The sequence below is a fragment of the Marmota flaviventris genome, unplaced genomic scaffold, assembly GCF_047511675.1.
Source record: "Marmota flaviventris isolate mMarFla1 unplaced genomic scaffold, mMarFla1.hap1 Scaffold_48, whole genome shotgun sequence".
Taxonomy (NCBI): Eukaryota; Metazoa; Chordata; class Mammalia; order Rodentia; family Sciuridae; genus Marmota; species Marmota flaviventris.
In genome coordinates, this window is record NW_027288296.1 from 2,784,403 (window position 1) to 2,807,587 (window position 23,185).

Consider the following 23,185-nt stretch of genomic DNA (forward strand, 5'->3'; position numbering starts at 1 on the left):
GATGCAAAGTCATCCCTGGAGCCAGGAACGTTTGCCTTACATGGTGGACACCAGCCTGGCATTCAAATCCACCTTCAGCCTCACTTAATAAAGGACTCTGATCACTTTAAAAAACACACAACTGTGGCATGTCAAAGTTTCTACCTGTTGATACAGGGGAATGTGTGCTACATAAAGACAGCTGGCAGCTCCTAGCTGCAGAGCAAGCTGCTGCCACACAAGGCTAACAATGTAACATAGCTGGCATCACATATACCTGAAACCTGATTTAATTTCTCCAAGTGGGTTCAGTTTCTTTCAGAATAAAAAGCAAAGAAGGGTGTTTCTCTATTCCAGGACTGAGTATAAGTAACTTCAAAAATATGTGTCCTTGAGCAATAAAACAGACCTCTTCATAGTCACCTGGGGAGTCCCCAAAAGACAAATTGGCACAAGACCCTGAAAGTTAATAATAAGGCACCTCTGTTCTTTTTAAAACTGAGTTCAATATCTTAGTCTTCCAGTGAGAACATTTTAGCAAATGAGTCTGTCCACTTTGATCACAAGTTGGGTCCTGAGTCTGAGACTGAGATGCTTCCAGAAAGCAACAAGATTGTACACATGTGTGTTCAGATACACAGGCAGCTTTTGTGAATCTTAACTCAAATATTACAGTATATTGTGTGCTATATAATTGCAGTACAGTTCCTGACACAATTTCCATAACAGCAAAATTTACATACAGACAGTGAATAAATAAACTTTCTGTGGCTTGGTCTGTCATTCTTTCAGTCAACAAATCCTATTAGGAGTTTTATTAACCAGCTCAGTGATAGAGGTGTTCTATCTGATGTTATAGACTTTGGCTCTACAACCCAGCCCTGCTGCAAAATAAAATTTATCTCTCCGTATTTTTATGCAACATGAAGCTGGCAAAATTAAGTTTCTTTTTATGTGGCATTGGAAATACCCACTCTCTCCTTTTTCTCATTTGAGTCACAGATGGGCTCTCTCCTTTCTATGAGTTTTCTTTAATAGCATGTATTTGCAATTAGCAAGTGAGAATCAAGGGGTAGATTGAAAAGCACATAAGATTGCCAACCCGAAGTAAGTCTGGGCAAGAAAGTAAAAGAAGGGTGCTCTGCAAAGATAATGCATTTGGAAAATCTGGAAGAAACTCCCAGAAGGCCCTAAAAGATATCCTTCTGCAAATTTCCCATTTAAGTTGAATCTGAACAGAAAATGTGGAGGATTCATGGAACTGACTAATCTTTAGTTAAAAGCAGAATCCTTCTTTACCAAAACAGGGAAGAAAATTTGTTTGCTGCTGAGCTGTGTCGAGCTTTGTGCCCTGTAGACTGTTGGGAGAAATCAGGTGGTTCTAGAATTTCTTGCACCCCAAAAGAATTAAAGTGGAAAAGTCATGACTGATCCAGGAAGTATAGGCCTCAGAGGAGAGGACCTCAGGGAACAGAGGAGTCTTAGCTGTATCTTTCCTTTTGACTAACAGCATTCTCTAGACCTACCATCTCAAAGGGAAATTCCCAAAGAGGGAACCTCAAATCCAGAGCAAGTTCCAGAGTCTGATACATCTGCCAGATAGTGTCACCAACAAATTAATCCATCCCCAAACTAAAAGCCTGGACTCCTGCAAGTCCCAAACTTGCAGTGAAAAAAAAATGAAAGAGAGAAGGAACAGGGAGGTGAAAACACATCTGAATGAGCCTCCACTGGCAAGAAAAGCTATTTTATCACTTTCCACCACAGGGCATGGTGCTGGCTTTCCAGGTGGCTATGGCCAGGCATCATGGACTATATGGCTTAAATAATATGTTTTTTCTTTGAGGCAGCCTCTCACCATGATGCCCAGGCATTCTGAACCCCTGGACTCAAGTGATCCTCCCACCTCAGTCTCCCAAGCTCCGAGATATCACTTGTGTACAATGCCCTGGAAGCCAAAGCTATAACTCAGAATACTGGGAGACCCACCTCATCAGGGGCCCTAACTCCCTGGCTGGTAGATGGCTATATTCTCTCTGTGTCCTTGAGCTATTTTCCCCAGTCTCCAAGAATCGGTGTTCTCATCCCTTCTTGTAAAGACATCTGTCCTCATGGATGAAACCCACCCTGATGGCCTTGTGTTATCTTAATCCTTGTGCATGGAGGATTCACAACCCTACTGTATGGAGCTGAGTTTAATGTGGGAAGATAGTTGGCAAACAAGTGCATACATGAGGGAGCTTCTCCCCCATGCTGGCAAGTGCTGGGGAGAAGGAACCTGAGTGATGGGCCCAGGGTTGTTGTAGGGGAGACTCAGGACTGGTCAGGAGGCCTCTCAGGACAGGGGACCCTCAAGTGAGCTGTGAATGGTGAGAAGGGGACACTCTGTGGGCCATAATGAAAAAGCCCAGGGACAGGGCAGAGAGAATGAAGGCTGCATGAAAGACAAGAGGACGCTCAGCCTCCAGAACCCAGATGAGGACATGTGGCTGGGCTGAGGGGAGCTAAGGGCTAAGCATGGCTGGGCCTTGTGGAGTCAAGGCCACTGTGGTGAAGGTCTTTTTACTTCTCACCTGTCATTCCACTTTTGACATAATCAGAATTTCAAAGACTGCATGTGAACTCCCCCAGATTGCAATCCAAGCAACCCAACCAACGCAAAACTTCTCCTGACATTGATGCTGATATCCCCACCCTGAGGACAGGCAGAAACTTTCTTTGGTGAAACCAAACAGGAAAGAGCCTGGAAGAGGCTTTGATTCTCCACTTGGAGGGAAACACAGATCTATCTGAAAAGCATCAGGGGCAGCTGCATCACCAAGAGCCAAGGGAGATCGCTGCAAGGACCCTAGAGGCCAGCCACAGGGCAGTCACAGAGAAAATAATAGAGGTGAGCAATGGATTTCCTTATTCTTATTTCAGATTTGATTGAACTCCAGGGATCCTTCTTGATCTCTCATGCCTCCAGTCCATGAGAGAACACAGGGTCCTCCACATCAGTAACCCCTCTCTGCAAAGCTATCTTCAAAGACATTGGCATAAATTCAGTGAGTTAAAATATGGAGGATCCACGTGAGACCTAATGTTGGAGTAAAATTCTCTAAAAATTAGAGGACCTCATATTAAATTTCTTGCAGTTTTTTAGATGTAGACCACGATATAGGAAGAAATGCAATTAAATGTTTTAACTAACCTTAAAAGCATAGATTACACAATTCATTACCTTCTTCCTTCTTGGCTTTAAGTGAATTTTTTTCTGAAATCTTGTTTGAATACAGTAATAATTGTGGATCAGTGCCAGGGAATATCACAGGGACAGAGGGCAAATGCACTCCTGGGCCTGAGCCTGTGGCCCCACAACTACTCTTGAAGCCCTGCTGCCAGCCACCCAACTAGCATCAGCCCAGCATGGCTGAGCGAGGGCCCCATGGTGTTCTCTGCAGCAGTGGCAGGAACTTGCTTGGCAAAGTGCAAAGTACTGGGGTGGAGTACCCCCGAGCCCACTGACACCTCACCCTCAAGTGACAAGAAAAAAAGAGCTCGCTTTTTTGGTTCAGGGGAAGGCTGACATTCCCCCTGTCCAAGCTGCATCTCCCTTCCTGCAAGAGAACCTGGTAAATTCTTAGACTGCATGTTTGCTCCCCTGACTTGGTTTTGTTTTCATTGCCATCAGGTCAAAATATCCTGTGTTTGGCAGCATTGGTGTAACCTGCAGGTCACTGAGAGGTACAGGGCAGAACCTGTGGGACTTTGGGTGGTTGTCTGAATCTCTTCTCCTGAACAGGAGAGGGTGTTTCAATTAGCTTTGTTCCTGCTGTGAGTAAAGGATCTGACAAGCCCAGCTGTAGAGGAGGAAGAGTTTATTTGAGGACTCACAGTTTCAGAGGTCTTAGTCCATAGAAGACCAGCTCTATTCCTTGGGGCTCAAGGTGAGGCAGGACATCATTGTGGAAGAGGTCATGGTGACCAGGAGACAGAGAGAGACTTCACTCTCCAGATACAAATATATATCCAAAGCCAGGCCTCAATGTCCACTTCCTCCAGCCACACTGCACCACTTCAGTTACCACCAAGTTAATCCCTATCAGGGGATTAATCACTTATTGGATTAAGACTCTCACAACCCAATCATTTCTTCTCTGAATCTTCTTGCATTGTCTCACACATAAGCTCTTGGGGAACACCTTACTTCTAGTAACATGTGACTATAACAAAGGGACACATGACATGTGAGCCCTGGTTTCTCCCTGGTCCTGTAGGCAGGGCTCCCCTCTCTTTCTCCATCTTCTTGATTCTGCCTTTCCTTTCTCTTCTGTGTTTCTCCTTCTCTGTACTTTTCTCCCATTCTCCTGTCTCAGCCCCATTGGAGTCCCAGGTGTGAGGGGGTCCTCTGTGGTACTGAGGCCTCTGGGGCGCTGGAAAATGTCAAGGCCCCTGACTCATCAACTCTCTCCACGGTTCTCCACCCAGAAAGCTACCACAAGGAGGCAAGACTGATCACCCAAGACCTTGCAGGCCCAGGTGGACAGTCCTAGGATGTGACATGTGACATGCTCTTCTTCTCCTGTCCTCCCTTATCTCCCACTTTGCCACCACTTACAGTGTCTTCTGAATCCTGATAACGGGTGGCATGGAGAGTACTCCTAGTATCTTCTCTCCAGCTTCCTGGCTTGTGCTGCACCAGCTGCAGCTTACTGTACTTTGAAGCCATAACTCACGTCTGTGACTTCTGGGGACCCGGAGCAGAGGGATGGGGTTGTCCTCTTTTCTTGCTGCAGGTAGCTGTTGCTGGCTCATATATCAGGCTTTTCCATTTGAAAATGAATAGTCCTTTGACTAGGATGTGACAGTATTTCCTACAGCACCTGCTAACACAAGAACAGAATGACAAAGGTTCAAAACTGGCTGGCTTGATCCCAAGGCCCTGGGTTTCCCAGACATGTGTACTAAGCACAGGCGACACTGGGGTAGAAATGAAGGCAAGGAGGTTGAACCACAGGGGAGCACACAGCCCTGCCCAAGATGAAAGAGTGAATTCACAACAGTGATGGAAAGGAAAACCCTCAACAGCTGAAGATCAGGAGGGTAGAGGGAAGGAGACAGGGAGAGAGGAGAGGAGGGCCTGGGTAAGTTCTGCAGCCAAAATAGAGCAAATTACATCCCATGCTTTTGTAATTACATCCAAATGAATCCTCCTGTCATGTGTACCTAAAAAGAACCAGTAGAGTCGGGGCTGGGGCTGTGGCTCAGCAGAGTGCACTCACCTAGTGCATGTGAGGCGCTAGGTCAAGCCTCAGCACCAAATAAAAATAAATAAATAAAATAAAAGTATTGTGTCCAACTACAACTAAAAAAATTAATTAAAAAAAGAATCAATAGTGTAAGTCCTTTATTTGAAGATTAACTTTGCTTAAAGCCAATGTGAATTCCTGGATTGGTGGCAGGGCAACAGCATCTTGCAGATCTAGGCCATCTCTCTTTCATGGCATGAACATGGTTTGAAAATGCAACAAAAAGACAGGATTTTATAGGAAACTATATAGAGAGGAAAACAGCAGAGAAATCAGGAAGCGATTCCCCTGGGGCTGTCCCTTGACAAGTGCTGAAGGCGGCAGTCCTGCAAGTTCTTCAGACCTCCCAACCTACTGGTAAGGCTGAGAAAGGCCTGGGAAGCAGTGAGTAGTTCAAACAGGGAGGCCAGGACAGATGGTTCAGTGTTGTTGTCCTGTAAGGTGGGGGAAGGCCACAGCTAGCTACTTCCAAAATCTACCCTGGGCCTCTATTTAGGAGAAGTCAAAGTGAGTGGGACCAACACAGTTCTCAGGCCTTGACCTGCACTCACCATCCCGACTCAGGCCTGGCCTCTAGAAGCAGGAGGTTGGCATTTCACAGCTGGACCTCCCTTTGGAAAGCAAGGGAAATGGAGAGGCTCTTGATTCTGGGACACTGAGAAGCAGCTGCTGAGGCTTCCCTCTGGAGGAGTCTCCCCAAGTGCAGGGCTTTCTCCATGAAAACCAACTAAACTATATCAAAATCTAGTGACAACTCAAGGAGGCTGGGGGTCCAGCTGCATTTCTAAAAAGGCTCACAGGAGCTTCCAGGAAACACAATGGCACAGACCCTAACTCCACAGAGGGAGACCTCTGAGAGGCCTGGATTTCATCACTGTTGTCAGGACAAAAATTACTGCTACTCTGTTGCTGGGGACTTTAAGGTGTTTAATAACAGGACAAGGCAGAGGAGGCAAACTGGGAGGACCAGGGACTAAAATAAACAGAATTAGTCTACCCCAGGCTGGCCCAGCCCCCTGAGAGCCATCCTAACTAGAGCCATCCCAGAATTTCAGAATTTTAACAACCCCAGGGGCCATATCTGTGTGCCTAGAGCTCTAAGAAAGGCTACAGTGAATATGGGTGTTCTGGATTTTCCTGTTGGGGACACCAAGTGGCAATGCAAACCAGAGCCCTTGTTGGCACTATTGGACAATGACCACTATGGAATGACACCATGATGCTCCAGAAGCCCAGGTGGGCCTCTTGTGAGAGGAGCCTTGGCCATCCTTCACATGGAAGGTAAGAAAACCAAAGTACTGGCTATTGCTGGAGCTGCCTGTTTTGTCCCAACTCAGTCTGTTGGACCTTAGTCAAGCCAGCAGTGACCCATGACAGGAGTGGATGGCAAGCCTAAGGTGACATGCTTTGCTTTTTGCCTTAATTGCAAAATTGGTTATCAAATTATCTCCATTCTTTGGGTCCCAGAATGTCCTCTGCCTCTGTTTGGAAGGAACCTAGTGATAAAATCAGAAGCAAACACCTCCTTAGTCAGAAGCCAAGTTCAGGTAGGACTGCCCTCAGAACAAGGCATTCACTTTGCTACAGATTCCTAATTATGGAACAGCAAAACATTTATGGATTCCTAATTATGGAAAAGCAAAACCTTTACAGGAGAAGGAAAGAGCCTGCCACTGACTACCAGACCTTGAAGGGTCTTTGACCAATTAAAGTTGGAGCTGGGCTGTGCCCCACTTTGGGCCTTCTGTGACTTACAAAATCCTTTCACAAGTAGATACACAAAAGGCTGTGTTTTGCTTTAGGAGTGCCAACCCCCAAATTTGGATCCATCTCACAGCAGTAGCCTACTTCTTTGAACAATTAGATCCCAGTGGCCCAGGGGTGGCCGGCTTATTTAATATCAGAGATACAACTGCTTTGCTGGTTAATGAGACCCCCAAATTTACCTTGGGAAAACCAAGGCTCAGACACCCCAATTCCAGATGGCCTTAGGAGTCAAGGTCCCATTCCTGGATTACAGGGAAGATGGACAGAACTATCAGGCCTTCTTGTGGCTATTCCTGGCACATGCTGTGGGTTTGTCAGACTTCAAATGTGGTTACTCTACACTCAACCACAGCATCTGTCAGACATCAGTGTGAAGAGGTTGCTGAGCAAACTCACTTCATTGAGGTAGGTATAACAGCTGTGTCTCCTGAAAGATGGAAGCAGGTCTCTAAAGAAGACATCAAAGTGACCTCCCAGGCCCCGACACCTGTGCACAGCCCTACAAGCACCAGGCTCTGCACTGAGAACTCCCTGCACTACCTACATCACAGTGCTGGCCCAGCCTGTATGCAGCACCAACCAGCCAACGCCTCCAGTGGCAGAGGCAGGAGGTGTCCACAGCTCAAGCGGCCTCTCATCCCATGTCATTGTGGTGTGCTCTCCTTCTCCATGAGCCCCTTCCCAGCAGCAGACTCTCCCAGGGAAAAACGAGGGTGAACAATAACACACGAAGGAAAATGAAGGTGATTTTCCAAAATCCTGAATCCCCTGGCATCTCCCTGCCCCCTCCATAGCCCGGATCCCAAGTAACACTGTGCAGCATATCCTTGCTCACCTGTCATTACTCAGCCAGCCACTCGTTAATCACACCTCCACCAGCCACATCCCTCCATAGCAATGTCATAGCAAAATGCCCCCAGACCTTCCCACTGGAAACCAAGGAGGGGGCTTTGGTCCACAGTTTACTTGGAAGGTGGGGTGCTTTCAACCATCCCCTTCTTGCCTTGGATTTCCATGATTTCTGTGACATTGCTCTCTGCTCCCTTTGTTTGAACTTTCTAAAGAAGCTGGTATAGTGCTAGGAGCCTGGGGAAAAGATGCTGTGCTCATGGCCCTAAAGGACTGAGTCTGGGGCAAATTCTGGAGTTTTTCTGACTTCTTCCAGTTGCTTTGTTGCCTCTTAAAGACAATGAGCTCAGAAATGAGGAGGTTCCATCAACCTGGCCTTGAGGACAACCTGGAAGGCAAAGGAAGCTGAAGGTCTCCCACCCCATCCTGGAACTCCTGGGGAGAGGAGCCAGGGTGTGGAATGGGCAGCTAGAGATGGAGCAATCAGGAAAGGAAGGCTCATGGGCATCAATAGCAGCCTCAGAGCAGAACTCACAGAACACTCCAAGCACCTTGACCTCAAAACCAATGTCTCCACCACTGAGCCAAACCCCAGCCTGCCACTATCCTTTTCTAAACCCTCAACAGTTCTTGCTGTCAAGGCCTCTGTAGGATTCCACACAGAAGACACCTCTGAGAAGAAAGCACCCGCCATGTGTATATGTGGGCTTCACCCTGTGACTGTGAAACAGTGGTGCTCATTAAAGTGTCAAGCTACAGCCCTGTGGGTTAAGGAAGCTGCCTGGATTAGCCTGGATCTTGATGTTCACAAGGAACCTGGCATGTTCATTATAAAAGATGTCTGTTCAGTAGTCAGAACAGGATGGATCCTGTAGTACCCTCTTGCCTTGAGACCTCATTTATAATGAGTCAGTGTTTACTGTCCCAGGGAGCCAGGACTACACTGGAACTAGGTGGCTGAATGCTGGTTTCCCTGGTTTTGTCCATTTTTACTCAGTAAGCATTTCTTAAATTGATGTTCATTTTCCCCATGCTAAGGCGAAAGAAAGGAAAGACTTTTGCCTATACTTGGGAAAAAGATTGAAAATGGAGGAAGTCTAACCTCTGAGGTGTGTGTAATGGGCAGTGGGAGAGGCCTCAGAAGACAGCTGATGTGACATCCCTGGAACCTGTTCCAGGAGGACACTCTCTTTATGATGACCCCGAGGCTAGGGGTTCCTCTGATTGCAGAGTGGCCCAGTCTTGCACTTCCTCACCTCATCTCTCTTCCCTCTTGGTTGATGATGGTCTCTGCTACCCCATATTCTTGCAGTGGCTGGTTGTGCTAGAGTTCACTTGCTCTTCCAGACTCACAAAAACACACTAGCACACTGTGGAGGCCTCCAGCCATGTTCACAGAGGTTAATCCACCAGCAGGACAAGCAACCTGGTGACATAACTCAGGGGCCGTCTCTGGTGGCTCAGGGGCACAAGCTCTTAACCGGCAAACATCTGCATTGTCATTTTCATCCCCTTTGGATCAGGTGGTGAGATGTTTTTGTAACAATGTCCCCATGTCAGCAGGAAGTGTAGAAGATGAGATCTCCACCTTTTCTCTGCAAGAATGCAGAGAACAAACTGACCACCACAGGGACAGAGGGCAAATGCACTCCTGAGACTGGGATCATGGCCTGATGGCAACCCAATGAGGTCTGGTGCCATCCACCCAACCAGCATCATCCCTGAATGGCTGAGCCAGGTGCCCCATGGTGTTCTCTTCAGCAGTGGCTGGAAATTACCTTGGTACAGGGCAAAGTGGTTGGGTGGAATGACCCTAAACTCATAGACACCCCACCCCTCAAGTGATTAGGAAAACCATCTCCTTTATTTGGGTGAGGAGATTGCCAAGGGAGTATGTGTCTCTTATTAGCACCGTTCCTTTGGATTTCCCTAAAGGTACTCACATGCAAGTTCTTGGAGGGCAACTGCACAATGCTGGGAAGGCAAGCTGGACTCATGCCATGTGAAATAAGTATGTGCAACAAATCTACTTATGCATGAAACTGGCAGTTTTTCTTTTCAATAGAATTCTCTAAAGGGAGGAGTAATAGCGAGATGACTGCCCCACTGTGTCTGGGAAATCCATGGAGGAGCATTTCAGGACCCCAGAAAATAGCCCACAATACCATGTGAACTCTGAGCTTCTCCTCAGCATTAAACACACACAGCAGCCACCAGTTTAGGGAAAAGAATCCCTTGAGACTCCCCACTGCATTGTCCTTGGCTCCCTTCTTCCCCACCAAATGCTGGGTCACAGGGAAAGCCACTGTCATGTGTGGCCAATGTTGGTAGCTGCTCATCTGACAGCCAGTCTCCATTTCTGTCCTTGCAGGAAAACTCTAATGTGGTGGGAGGGGCCCAGCAGAATGCCCAGCCACACACAGGCAGCCCTCAGTAGCCAGGGTTAGCACTCAAGGGATTCAACCCTCTGATGATCAAAATTCCAGGAAATAGCTGCACCTGTCCTGCACCTGCAGTTCTCCTCCTCATGATGCATGAATGATATAGTGGGGCAATGCTGCCCAGAGTCTGTGGACTGCACCAGGCATTATGAGTGATAAGAGAGGACTGAAGTTCATGGGAGGAAGTATTTGGGTCCCATGCAAACCCTGTCATCCTACATAAGGACCTTGAGCATAATGGAATTTTGGTATCCAAGGAATATCCTTGGGCCCAGCCCCCCACAGAGGCCTACTGATGGCCAAAGCCACATTCTCCACTTCCCCAGAGGCAGTCTTGGGAAAAGGAGCAGCCTGGCTTTGGGCAACAGTCAGAGATGTTGATTGACATTTCTGGAAGTGTGCCTTAAGGGAAGCAGACTCCAATGAAAGGGCTTTTTCCCTATGTCTCCATCTCTCTTTCTGAGTGAAGTATAAATCTGATGGCCATGACTATAGAAGCCACCTTGTAACAATGAGGAAATGGCCAAGAGTTGTAAAATCCTTGACACTCAGACATCTTCGATCCCCCAGACTAACACCTTCCTGGGGCAATTCTAGCCTTAATTATATCCCTGTCTTGGTGATGTTCATGTTTTCTGGGGTTCCTACTACATGCAGCTGACCTTGATCCTTACAAGAACTGACCCTCAGATTACTTATTCTCAATCCCCTCCAATCCAGTTTTTTATCCAGAGTAAATAAAAACACCTTATCCAAGTCACCAACAGTGTCCCTGGGCAAAACATGCAGGACAGCTCGTGCCCTTTCCTGCTCTCTCTGAAGCATGCATCCTGCTGCCTCCAAGCCTCAGTCTCCTTTTCCTTGCTGTGTGAAGTGATGCTCTCCTGGTTCTCCTTCCAATTGTCTGCCATGTTTTGAGAACTGATCATCCATGAACCTGTTCAATGCAGGAGTCCTTCAAGACTACTTCATAAGCTCTCTTTTCTTCTCATGATTTCATCTGAGAAAATCTCATTCTTTACATGGCTTCAGTTATTGTCAGACTTCCAGATGCACCTGGAACTCCATATCTCTAGGAAAGAAATGGGAAAATGTGCAGACAGGTGAATGAAGCACTGTAAACATGGTGTACATTAAGGCTACTTAACCTGTAGGCACAGCCCTGGGTATGAGGTCATGTGTTGCAGTCCCTGCACTTGCTCTATGGCCTGCTCCTTGATTGGTCAATGCAGGGAAGTTAGCAGAAATTGCATTGTTGGCTGCATATCATCTGCTTAGCTATTGCCTCAGTATATGTACATGGTAACTGCAAAATAAAATCAGAACTGCTTCCTGCTTGGTCTCCAGAGGCCTAGAGTAGAGACTTCACAGCCACACTCTACCCTGTTCTGTGGACCTCCTTGCTGAACAAGAGCAACCACATGCAGGGGGTGCAAATTCCAAAAGTCAACCCCAAAGCTTGGTGGCAGAGCAGAGCAATAACAAAATCAGCAAGAAACAGCCACCGTGGCTGTCACAAGAGAGTGTTGATCCAGGGGAGGCCACTCCCCACAACTGATTATGCTTAGTCCATTCTGGCACAACCTGATAGGAGGGGGGCACCAGCTTCTCTTACATAGAGCAACCTAAGGTGTGAAGAGCTGAAGGACCTCACCCGAGCAGAGCCATGGCAGAGCCATGGCAGCCAGGCCCCAGGCCCTGGGCATTGGCCTCTCACCCAGACAGATGCTAATGTTTGTCCAAATTGAGGAAATTGCCTGGAGTGCCATTCCAAGGGCCAGTGGAAAACTGGAAGAAACCTCATGCGCACCAGCAAGGGACAAGTAGACAGTTCACACCAGAAGGTGGCAGCAGCTGAGGGAGGAGATAATCCTCAGGGAGGTGCCTAAGGCTCAGACAGAGGCAGGATGATTAGTCTACACACAGCAGCACTGAGCATGAGGTGAACACAAGCCATGAATGGGTTGGCTGGGGCTCAGCACTTGGGTGCCGGCAGGAGCTCGGGCTCTGACTGAGCTGCACTCTACTTTTTCTTTTATGAAGAAAACATTCACTGCATCACCTTTATATAATGTTAACTTTAAAAGTCATCATCAAATAAGCTGATGACAAACAGAGGACACACGTGTTGTGATCCCCACGTGAGTTACCAGAGACAGTGGGAACCACAGATGGGGAGAGTCATGGGTGGTGGCTGGGGGGGAAGAGGAGGTGGCAAGTTTTCCATTGGGGTGGGTGAGTTTTCTATACATGAGAAGGATGCTCCTGGAGACCACTGAACAGTGTAGAGAAGGATGGATCCTGGAGGCCTACTAGATGCCATTGGGAAGGAAGGCCCCTGGAGGCCTCTGGACAGTGTGGGGAAGGATGGCCCCTGGAGGCCTCTAGACAGAGTTGGGAAGGATGGCCCCTGGAGACCTCTAGACAGAGTGGGGAAGGATGGTCCAGAGATAGTGTGGGGAAGGAGAGCCCCTTGAGGCACTGGAAATCATGGGGGAAATGGCCCTTGGAGGCCACTAGACAGTGTGGCACAAGGTAAACACTGCCATTCCATGCCCTGCACACATGTTGTGAAGCAGCTGGCCCAGCATGGTGTTGCCATGATAAGAAGTGTCCCCCAGGACATATATGACTCTCCTCAGAGCTTCTTTTTTTTTCAGATCAGCATTCCATATATGTGAAATGAAATCACTGGTCCAGCCTCCAGGGAGCATGGGGTGGGCACTGTGGGGAGAGATGAAAGGCAGTGCAGCGGGAGGCAGTGGGGGACCTGAAACCTTCTAGCCCAGATGCACTGCCCTGAGCAAGGCACAAGGTGGTCCTGCAACTGCTGTCAGGTCAGCCATGCCAGTGTGGCAGATGAGGGCCAGGCACCTACACATGGCACCTCCACCCTCCACTGTGCCAGGGGCATGGAGCAGAGAGAAATGGGAGGTCTCTGCATCTGCATAATAGGCATGGACACAATGACCCTGGCCTCCTCCAAGGACTTCAGGGACTAAAATGATAACAAAACAAATGTCGTTTGACACAGCCTGGGTGTCCCCAAGTTATCAACCACTGCCACGATCTAAGTACACTCATTTTCCAAAGCTGTGACCTCAGATAGCACCATTAGCATAGAGGGAAGTCCCCCTTCACAAACAGCACCCTCAAGCTTCCAAAGCCAGCACACCCCTAGCAACCTCCAGGCAGCACACAGACCCAATGCATCTGGCAGGGCAAACAAGGCAGGCATCATGAGCACTGCTCAGAAACACTCAGCCAAAGGCAGCGGGTGTGCTGCGCAGCTCCATCTGTCTGGGGAACAGTCATCCACCATCCTCTCTATGCTCACTTGAAACCCGAGCTCTGAGGTCTAGGCTTGATGTAGGTTCCAGCAGTGCAGGTTCCAGAACACCTGTGTCTAGGCACAATTTTCTTAAGGAAAAACCTGTGTTTCATCTGGAAGAAAGATGAATAAAGCCTGGAATTTTGGTGCCACTTGAGGGACAATCATCAAACAGGTGGCTATTTTTTTTTTCATTTTTTACAATAGCCACGATATGGAATGTGTATAGGTAGAAAAAGAAAATTTGGTGACTATACATGATGGATATTATTCAGCCATTAAATATAACAAAAGTCTATCATTTGACATGAGCCAGGCAAGAAATACAAATACAGCACATTTTCACATTGATACCGATGTTTCCAAACAGTACCTCAGTGCTGGAGAAGAACCAAGGTCACTTCTGTTCATCATGACCCTGTGCAGCACTAGGTCAGAAGCACAAAGTGAGACATGAGCACGGCCCCCATTGTCCCCTGCCTGATATCCACAGCATTGAGAGGAGACCTTGGCAAATCCCATGCACAGGCTTGGATCCAGGCCATGCTGGAGTCCAATTCAGTGTGTCACATCCCATTACAAAGGAAATGGTTCAGACAGACAGTCTTCTAGGTTGGAAGATCAACACCTTCTCTGTGCCTGATTCTGAGAGGAGGCATACAGCAGGGACAACAGCCATGTGCCACATGGCAATGGAATAACTGATCACAGTGCAGTGCTCCATCCAGGACTCAACTTGGCCCCTCTGGAAATCAGCCAAGGTGGCCAGAATGTGGGCACAGCTCTAGGCCCCCCTTTCTTTGTGCCTGTGCTCCCAACTCCCCCAGACAGGGAAAGCCATAGGTGCTCCCCACGTCCATCACAGAAGCTGCCACTTCCCCTGACCTGCCTCCACCTCCCAACAATGAGCCTCCATCTGGGCACAGGGGGCTGTCCTCCTCTTCTGTCCTATATGAGCTCCCCACTCCTCTGCCTCCTTGGAGTCTCTGCCAAGCACAGAGATGGTGGCAACGTCCCACCATGGCCAGCTCTGAAGAGAGCCCTGCTAGCTTCATTTATTTCCAGTACATCAATGAGGTTTTTCTCTGGCTATTACATAAAAAATAAATAAATAAATAAACCATCGAGGTGCTTTCATGGTGGAACACAGACCCCTTCCAGATGAGCACACTAAGAATATAAAACAAGGACTCTCAACTCACACATGTAGGCAAAGAATCCAACCCCATCCCCTTCCAGTGTGTGACCTTGGTCAGGAACTCAACCTCCCAGCTTCGGTTTCCACATGCATAGAATGAACAGGAGTGAAATCTTTGTGTGGCTGTGATACTGCAGAGAGATGGAGGCAAAGACCCAACCCAGGACTGGGCGCAGGGACACAGCAGCTTAAAAAACACAGTTACAGCACTGAGGCCTGGCCACCCAAAGGCACACACTGAACAGAGTGGGGGCCAGGCTTTTGGGGGGCTTTGCATGAATCAGCCAACCCAGGCCTAAGCCCATTCCTACACTACACCCAGTCACTCGATTCCCCTCCCCACAGAAAGTAAGTGACTGGATGTGCTGTCATCATGGGCCAGCAGCTAGCCCTCCTTCCAGTGCTGCACACCTTTATTCCAAACTGTGTCAGTGCTTCCAGACCCAAACAACCACAGGATCCAGGCGGGCAATGCAGTGTGGGGCACAAGGGAGGGGAAAGGACTCTGTGAGTTAGATGGTGCACCACGTCCAACCAGAGCTGATGGTGCCAGGCTGCCAGGTCTTCACACCTGGAGAGGAAAGAGCATGCTCCCTCTCTCTGCTGGTAGAGGTGAAAGCTCACTCAGAGCTCTCTAGGGACTCTGTGGGGGCCAGGTTCCGCCCTCCACATGCATTTGTAAATGAAGGTTTATTGAGACCAGTGGCACTTACTCACCATGGCTGCTTTCATGCTGCAAAAACAGAACCAAGAGGCCCCTCGGCTTGGTGTGGCCCATAGTGCCACCTCCCAGCCAATCCCTTCTAGAAGCTCTCTGCCTGGCCTGTCTCCTGGCTCTCTCCTCCTGTTCCTGAGAGGCTCACTCCCCACACACGGAGAACTGCAGTATCCTCAGCCCAGGACAGGTCAGCACACACAGCACTAGCCGAACCCACAGGCCCCTGGAATGCTGCCAGGAGGACTGGCCTGGCAGGGAAGGTCTGCTGCTTGTTTAGCCAAGCACACGTGGTGACTGGCCCATGAACCCTCCTTCTTGGAGCATATTCTAATGATGGCCTGCAATAGTATGTAGCTGTCACTGACAACTCAGAGCAAGGTATAAGAATTTCATAAAATAGAACCATCAGAAAGGACAAGCTCTGTCTTCTGGACTCCAAAGGAGGACAGACCACTAACTTAGGTCACAGCTAGTGTAGGTAGACAGAGGTGGTACTGGGTCCATGCCACCAACCCTTGGTGCTGGGTCACCTCTCTGTCTCTTAACTCCTGTGCTCCCCTCCCTCATGGTCCCTTTCTGATGCCCAGCCCACCTTTGCACACATGTGAGGGCCTAAGCTCCCTCCCTCCAGACAAAAGTTGTCCTGGCCACTTTAATTCCTGGCTATGTTTATTGATGACAAACGCCAGCCAACGACCGACACCATCTATCAGCCCGTAGCTTGGGATTTCTAAGAATTGACTGCCACTCAACCCAACATGGCAAGGCCTCTAACTGAAGAGTGAACTGGTCTGCCATGCTGCCGCTGGTCAGAGACCTGAAGGGTGGTTGTATCCCCTTCACAGATGAGGTTCAGCAGGACAGAGAAGGTGATGTTCTCATCCAGGCTCAACAGAGACCTCTACAGGTTGTCCTGGGTCACGTAGACTGCCATGCTGCAGATGCACTCTCAGGAAGAAGGCACCTGTGTGGGGCTGTCCTGGACCAAGTGGATCTTGTCCTCCCACTCACCCTCCTCCTCTAGGGGATGCTGGACTGCCTCATTGGCCAGGTAGAAGCTGAAGGAGAGCTCCATGGCCATGCCCCCCAGCAGGGTCAGGATCTCTTCCTTGGGCTCCAGGTCCAGTTTGGAGCTAAACCACTCATGCAGGTCCAGCTCAGCCATGCACAGTCAGGGGCCCCCCTGCAGCCAGAAGCTGGCCACCACCTCCCTGGCTTCAGGAATGGCAAACATCTTGATGCAGGTTAGATCCTCACCAGGGTCACTGTAATCCTAGCCCATGTGAGTGACATAGAACTTCACTTTGGGTCTGATGGAGTGGATGGAGTTGTGGAGGATGTGGGACTTCAGCTCCCAGTTGAAGTGAAACTTCTCCAAGTTACTAAAGGGCATGGGCATCAGCAGGAGCTCCATGGAGAACAGGCCATAGCTGGTGCTGACTGAAGGGGGCTCCAGGCTCTGTGGATCAAGAAGGACTCCCCCAGCCTGTAGGCGGGAGTTGCACCTGAGGTCTTGGTTGGCCTCCTCAAGGAAGGAGAACACCTCAGAGTTGGAGATGTGCAAGCTGAAGGGGAGGAAGGCGGGCAGTGAGGAGAACCTCTGCAGGCCATTTATGGTGACTGGACCCTCGACCTCTGTGAGGAGGGCAGCAAACCAAGAGTGAGACCCTGTTATGCTGTGTGAGAAGATGACCCAATGGAGTCCCTGCCTGCCACCCAGTGAGCCACCTGCTGGCCACAGTGAAAGTCTTATAATTCCACAAAAATGTGTTCTTCAGGACCATCCCCAAAACCATGTGAAGTGGGAAGGAGCCAAGATGGTCACTGATCCCATGGCCCTGATGAACACAGCTGCCTCCTCAAAGGGCAAACATTACTCCTGCAGATCTCAACCTCACAGAGAGAGCCCCACATCCAAGCATGGGGTCATCTTCATGGCTCATTACCCTGCAGACCAGACAGAACCCACCATGCCCACGATCCACATGGGGCCCACCCAGCTTTAGGACTTGGCAGCACATGCTTCTCTCCTTTCCATAGGAGACAAAACTCAGATGCTGAGATATATCCAGAATCATTAAAAGAAGGGCAAATCTTTGGCTTCACACTTCTACTACTAGAAATCTCTCCTTCTGATTATCGGGGTGGCATGGGGTGTGTAAAGATTTCTCTACAAGGCCATTTGCTGCCTTGGCTAGAACTGTGAGCAAACTACCCTCCATGTTTCAGTATTCAGAGGCCCGTGTCTGGAAGGAAGTCTTGGCAGGTGGTACAGGAATTGTGGAAGTGATGGTCTGGACTAGAACATCTGCACACTCTCCAACCCCAGGTTCCCCTTCTCCACAGCCCACTCAGCACTGTCATCTCGCCCTCTTCCCATCCTCTCCACTTGATGGGAAGCTCCTCCACCACAAGGCAGAGCAGGCTTCTTCCTAAGCCTGGAGGTGGTGACTTTAGCCCTCCTCTGAGCTTCTCTACTTGGCAGGGAACTGTCTACACAACTCCCCACTCTATAATCCATATACAGCCAAAGGAAAGCTCTGGTAGGAGGACTGGAGGGAGGAGGCCATGAGAGCCACAGCATGTCACCCTTTCCCCTCCCTGATTGTCCTATGCCTTCTTCCCCCACAGTGCTCCACCCTGGTCCCAGATTTCCCTAACAGTGACACTGGTGTCCAACTTACTGCTGGGTCTATTTTCCTTCCTAGTAGAAGTTAAACAAATGCTCATAGAATGCATGTCCATCAATTATGATTACAAGGGTTCTGTGCTTGAGAGAATAAATATACTGTGTTTGCTCTGAGTCTCTCTGGATTCCTCTCATTGTTGTGAACAGACACCATTTCCACTAACATAGCCTTTGCCCCTTGCATTCTCATGCCATTCAATTCCTTCTGCAACATCATGTCACAGGGCTGCTAGTCTGGCAGCCAGTTTTGCCAAGAAAGGTGCTGCAATTTTCATATAAAAAGGGATAATATCAATTAATAGGATAAACACACCACTGAGGTGCCATCCCACCTGGGTCCACATACCTGCCATGTCAGGAGACCATTACAATATTTCTGAGATGTGTAGTCTCAAAACTTCTTTCAAAAAATGATAAAACTGAGCCACAGGGAAGTTCTCCAATCTGAACATGGTCAAAGTCAGGATTCACACTTGTTCTTTCCACCTCCAAAACTTTCCAGTTCTGTCAACTCCCTGAGTTTCTCCTGGCCTGGTGGATCTACAGTGAAGGAGCTGGGACTCAGTGCTCAAGGCCAAGTTCATGAATCCTGCACTAGTCAGAAGGTTTCACTACTCTAAAATCATGGATGACTGTGTCCCCTATCCAAGGTGCCCACTGTCATCCTGGATCTCCAGGTCATTCAGGAAAATAGGTGCATCTGTCTCAGAGCATCACAGCACAGCTGCTGGCAGAAGAGCCAGTGACGAGACCTTCAAGGCAAAAGTGAGTGTAGGAAAACACTACTCCCTGGAAGCCCCCTGCAAATCCCAGAGCCTCAGCAGGAACAGCAGTGCAGCAACTTGAACCTTGGATTAAAGAGACCAGCTGCAGGCCACCCTGCATTTGTGAATAGCCAGCTCTGTGAGCAGGTGTCCCTGCCCCATGGCACCCAAGGCCAGGTCCTTCTATATCTCAGCCTTGGAAAAACTCATTACAAAAGCAAAAGGAGAAAAACTTCAAATACTCAACTACTGAATTTAAATGCTGCCAGTTTAAAAGATAAAATGGAAACAGTCAGATAAGTTTCTTCCTTTTCCAGCCACATGTAACACAAACTGGACAGAGAGAATGCAGGGCCACACCACAGTCCAGCATGGGTGCCAGTGCCTGTGGCTGGCAGGAAGGGTGATGCCTGCCTTTTTCCTATGACCAAACTTTTTGACTCTCAGGCTGGGTGGCCCTAGAAGCCAGCTGGTGCTCAACAGAAACAGGAAGAGGAGGAGAGAGGAAGGAGCTAGATGGAAGCAAACAGGACTAGACAGGAAGTAATCAGGAAGAAAAAGGGAAGAACATGTACCTGCTCCAGTACCCTGTGTCCTCTACTTGCAGGGCTTACATGAGGACAGCTGGCAACAGGAAAGGTGGCTCAGAGTCATGGCCCTAGCATTGCACATCAGAGATAAAAGGACATGTTTAGAGCGAAGAGTAAAAACTTAATAACACACACACAGTAGCCAACAGAAGAGGAAACTGGGGCATGAAAGGCTTAAGTCATGCAACAAATAAATTGTGGTTTTGGGGCAGGAATCATGCAGACTCTAGAGGAGACATGATGGTGTTAAGGGGCATCTGAAGGGCAACCTGCAGGGCCAGACTTCTGAGACCAGAAGCAGGAACCCAGAATGCCAGAGCCCATCATAGGCTGTGCATGGCATCTGCCATCCTGGAAGACCCCTGGGTGTGCATCCATGGAGCTGTGGACAGAACAGAGGCGATCAGTGGCTGTAGAAGCTCCATGGGGGCTGCATGAGGGAGAGTGGGGGGGTTGTTTACTCATATTCAAGTTCAGCAGACATGGACAGCAGGACAACTTGAATCAGTGATGGCACAATAGGATGAACTCCCACAGGCTCTCCCACAGAGGAAAACCCCAGAGGACACATCAGAGCTGCCTTGTTATTCAACAGTCTCACCTCCCACTGCAGGATGAGCTATGCCTTACACTCAGGGCCAGAGACTACTCAAGTGGTCTCCATGGGTCTTGAGTGTTCCTATGGTCCTCCGTTGATGCAAATGAACAACAGCAGGAAGACCACTTCTCTAAAAGTTCAAGGACCCTACTGGGCACATAGTAAGCACTTTGTGTATGCTCATATAAATGAACATCAGGTCAGGGGGAGCCCATTCTGGCCACAGGTCCTGAAATGTGGAGCAGCAGATCCATTGACAGAGAGAAGGCAGGGACACACCACAGTCCAGCACTTTTTTAGAGTAAAGGGAAAGCAAGAATAAAACCACCATCATCAACACAGTATTGGTCTGAATATTTGATAGGCCCTGAAACCATTATCATGATTATAGTCATTATTTGCATAATCACTATTACAGACCAAACACTGTTATGAGAACTTTACAGGCATTAATGCTGTCAATCTCAACAGTCTTTCAGTTGTGAGGGATTGATTAGCATCCCATTTATAAATTAGGAGACAGAGTCAGAGAGGTTAAGTGACTTGCACTCATTCACAACAGTAGCCAGAGGTGGTAGTTGATCCAAATGGCCCAGCTCCAGGTAGCCACTGTGCTCTGCTGCCAGAGGCCACTTGTTCTGCAGGTTCTACCCTGGAGGAGCCCAGTAAGGATGGCAGTGAGTTGTGAGTGTGGCTTTCAAGGGCCACATGTGGGTCATTGGCTGGACACTGTCCTGTGATGAAGCAGGAAACAGAGCTTTTTCTGGCTCCAGGATGGGGTGCTCTCAGCAGTCCCTGGGTGCCAGGGCAGCCTCACCACAGAGTGCAATTATCCAGTTGGGCTGATGCCTGGCCAGGCTGTAGCAGGAAGGACCAGAAGGCAGAGGGCAGCAGCAGGATGCAGTCAGGCAGCTGAGGGCTTCTGTGTGGCCTGGCCTGGTGGACAAGTGACATCTTGACTAACCACAGACCACACCACACACACTCTGGCCCCTGATGGCACTGAGGATTGGAGGAGCCAGGCCACAGCCCAAGCCTCAGGTGCTCCACCAGCAACCACAGGAAAAGGCACAGTTTAAAAGAGAACCAAGAGCAGGTCTGTGCCCTAGTGTGATGGCCACCACTGCTATGTGCCCGAACCGTCCAACCCACACCCACAGGACACATGGCCTCTGCCTCTTTGGTTGTGGGTGTTCCACAGCTTTACATTCAGTCTGGAGCCCAAAGGGGCTTCTCCTGTTACCTGATGTTAGCTGGGGCCTGGGAGTTGAGTATTCTGTGGCTGGATTCCACTTCTGGGAATCCAGGGAACTTGAACACTTTGCATCAAGTGCCCAGTTTCCACCCACTCCTGGTCACCAACATGAATGTCCATGGCTCTTCTCAGTCATTTCTGGGGTACATCTTGCCTTGATCATGAGGTTGTTGTCCCATGTGGCTAGACAACTGTGTCTGTGGCTTTACATTCCCCTTTTAGGTGATTCCTGGGGCTTTGATTGTTTCCTGAGTCCTGTCGCCCAAGGGGCCCACCTTCTGGTCAGTCATCCAGCTTTCTTGATCTGCAGGTAAATGCTCACATGGATACACTAGGGCTGAGGGCAGCACTGAGGACACAGCTACCACTAAAGTGCTGGGGACCATGTGGGGTTCCCTCTCCCAAGAAGTTATCACCCACAGCCCTGCAGAGCCCAGCTTTATGGGGGGAACAGAGACTCTGTAGAGGAAACCAAGTTAATACTTGATGTCCTTATAAACAGAGGGACTATGAGGACACCAACACATGCAAGAAGACCGTGTGAGGACCCAGGAACTGCAGCCCCCAGAAACCAAGTGGGAGCCACAATAGGACCAGCCTGCCAACACCTCAGTCTTGGACTTCCAGCCTCCAAACTCTGAAGAACAAATTTCTGTTGTGGAAGTCCTCCAGCCTGTGACCTTGGGGACAGCAGCCTTTGCAAGCTAATGGAAGGACTGCTGTTCTTTACTACATTCCCATCAGCTGGACTAGCCTCTCTTCTGTCTTCCAAATCAACGTTAGAATCACGTGTCCAGTTGCCCAAGCCAAAACCCCCACACAGCCCACTGGAGGTGAGGCCTGCACATTGGGGTGGCGGTGCCCCTCAACTCCCTGCCACAGGACCCCATCAAGTATCTTCTAGTTTCCTAGAAGGAGCAGATGTTGCTCTTTCCATCCAACTACATAGCTCCATGTCTCCTCTATAAAGAAAGACCTGGAGCTCAGCATAAGCTGCAGGCTGACCACAGGTATCCCCCTGAAAGCACAGAGACACAGGAAGGGGGAGATCCAGGAGCAAAAGCTCAGAGGTTTGGTGCATCCCCATAAGTATTTCAACAAACATGTGCAAGAGAGGAAGCAGGTGGGTGAATGTTGGGGGGAAGGCAGCAGAGGGCACCTCAAGCTATAACTTGGGTTTCTGCAGAGTTCAGGGGCTGTGCTGCCACTGGCCTCCAGAAGTGTTCCTAACTCACTATGGCAAAATACCATGAGGTGAGGCATGGGACATGGGGCTGACATCAAGCACTGTCTACATCCTGTAGATGAGAGCCCCCTCTCCAGGAAGAACCCATCCCAATGCCCACACCCTAACCAAAAGGCAAGATATTTGATATTTATCCCCAGTAGACATTCCAAAAAAAGATAAATTATTCCCAAAGGACCCTTGAAATAACCCACTAGAAAAATATGAGGTGTCCAACTGTGAATGCTTTTGCTCCATCCTGAGAGAGATGGAGACAAAACAGCCATTGTGTGACCATGAAGACCAGAATTAAATGATAAGAACACAAAGCAGGAAGTCAGAGGAGCAAGCCACAGCATGAGAAAAAAATTCCTGCTTGGTTGAGCTTTGTAGCCTAAGATTCTGTTACTTATAGATAAATACTATCTGAAAAAAGAAAAAAAAAACAGAAGGCAGGTAAATAAGCTAATCCTCATATTCATTTTTAATT

The 23,185-nt window shown here is 48.9% G+C and overlaps 1 pseudogene; it reads right to left on the reverse strand.

The window, feature by feature from the left end:
• Positions 1-18,616, reverse strand: part of LOC139704243 (transmembrane protein 132B-like) — a 46,394-nt pseudogene extending 27,778 nt beyond the window's left edge.
• Between the last annotated feature and the right edge of the window lie 4,569 nt (positions 18,617-23,185).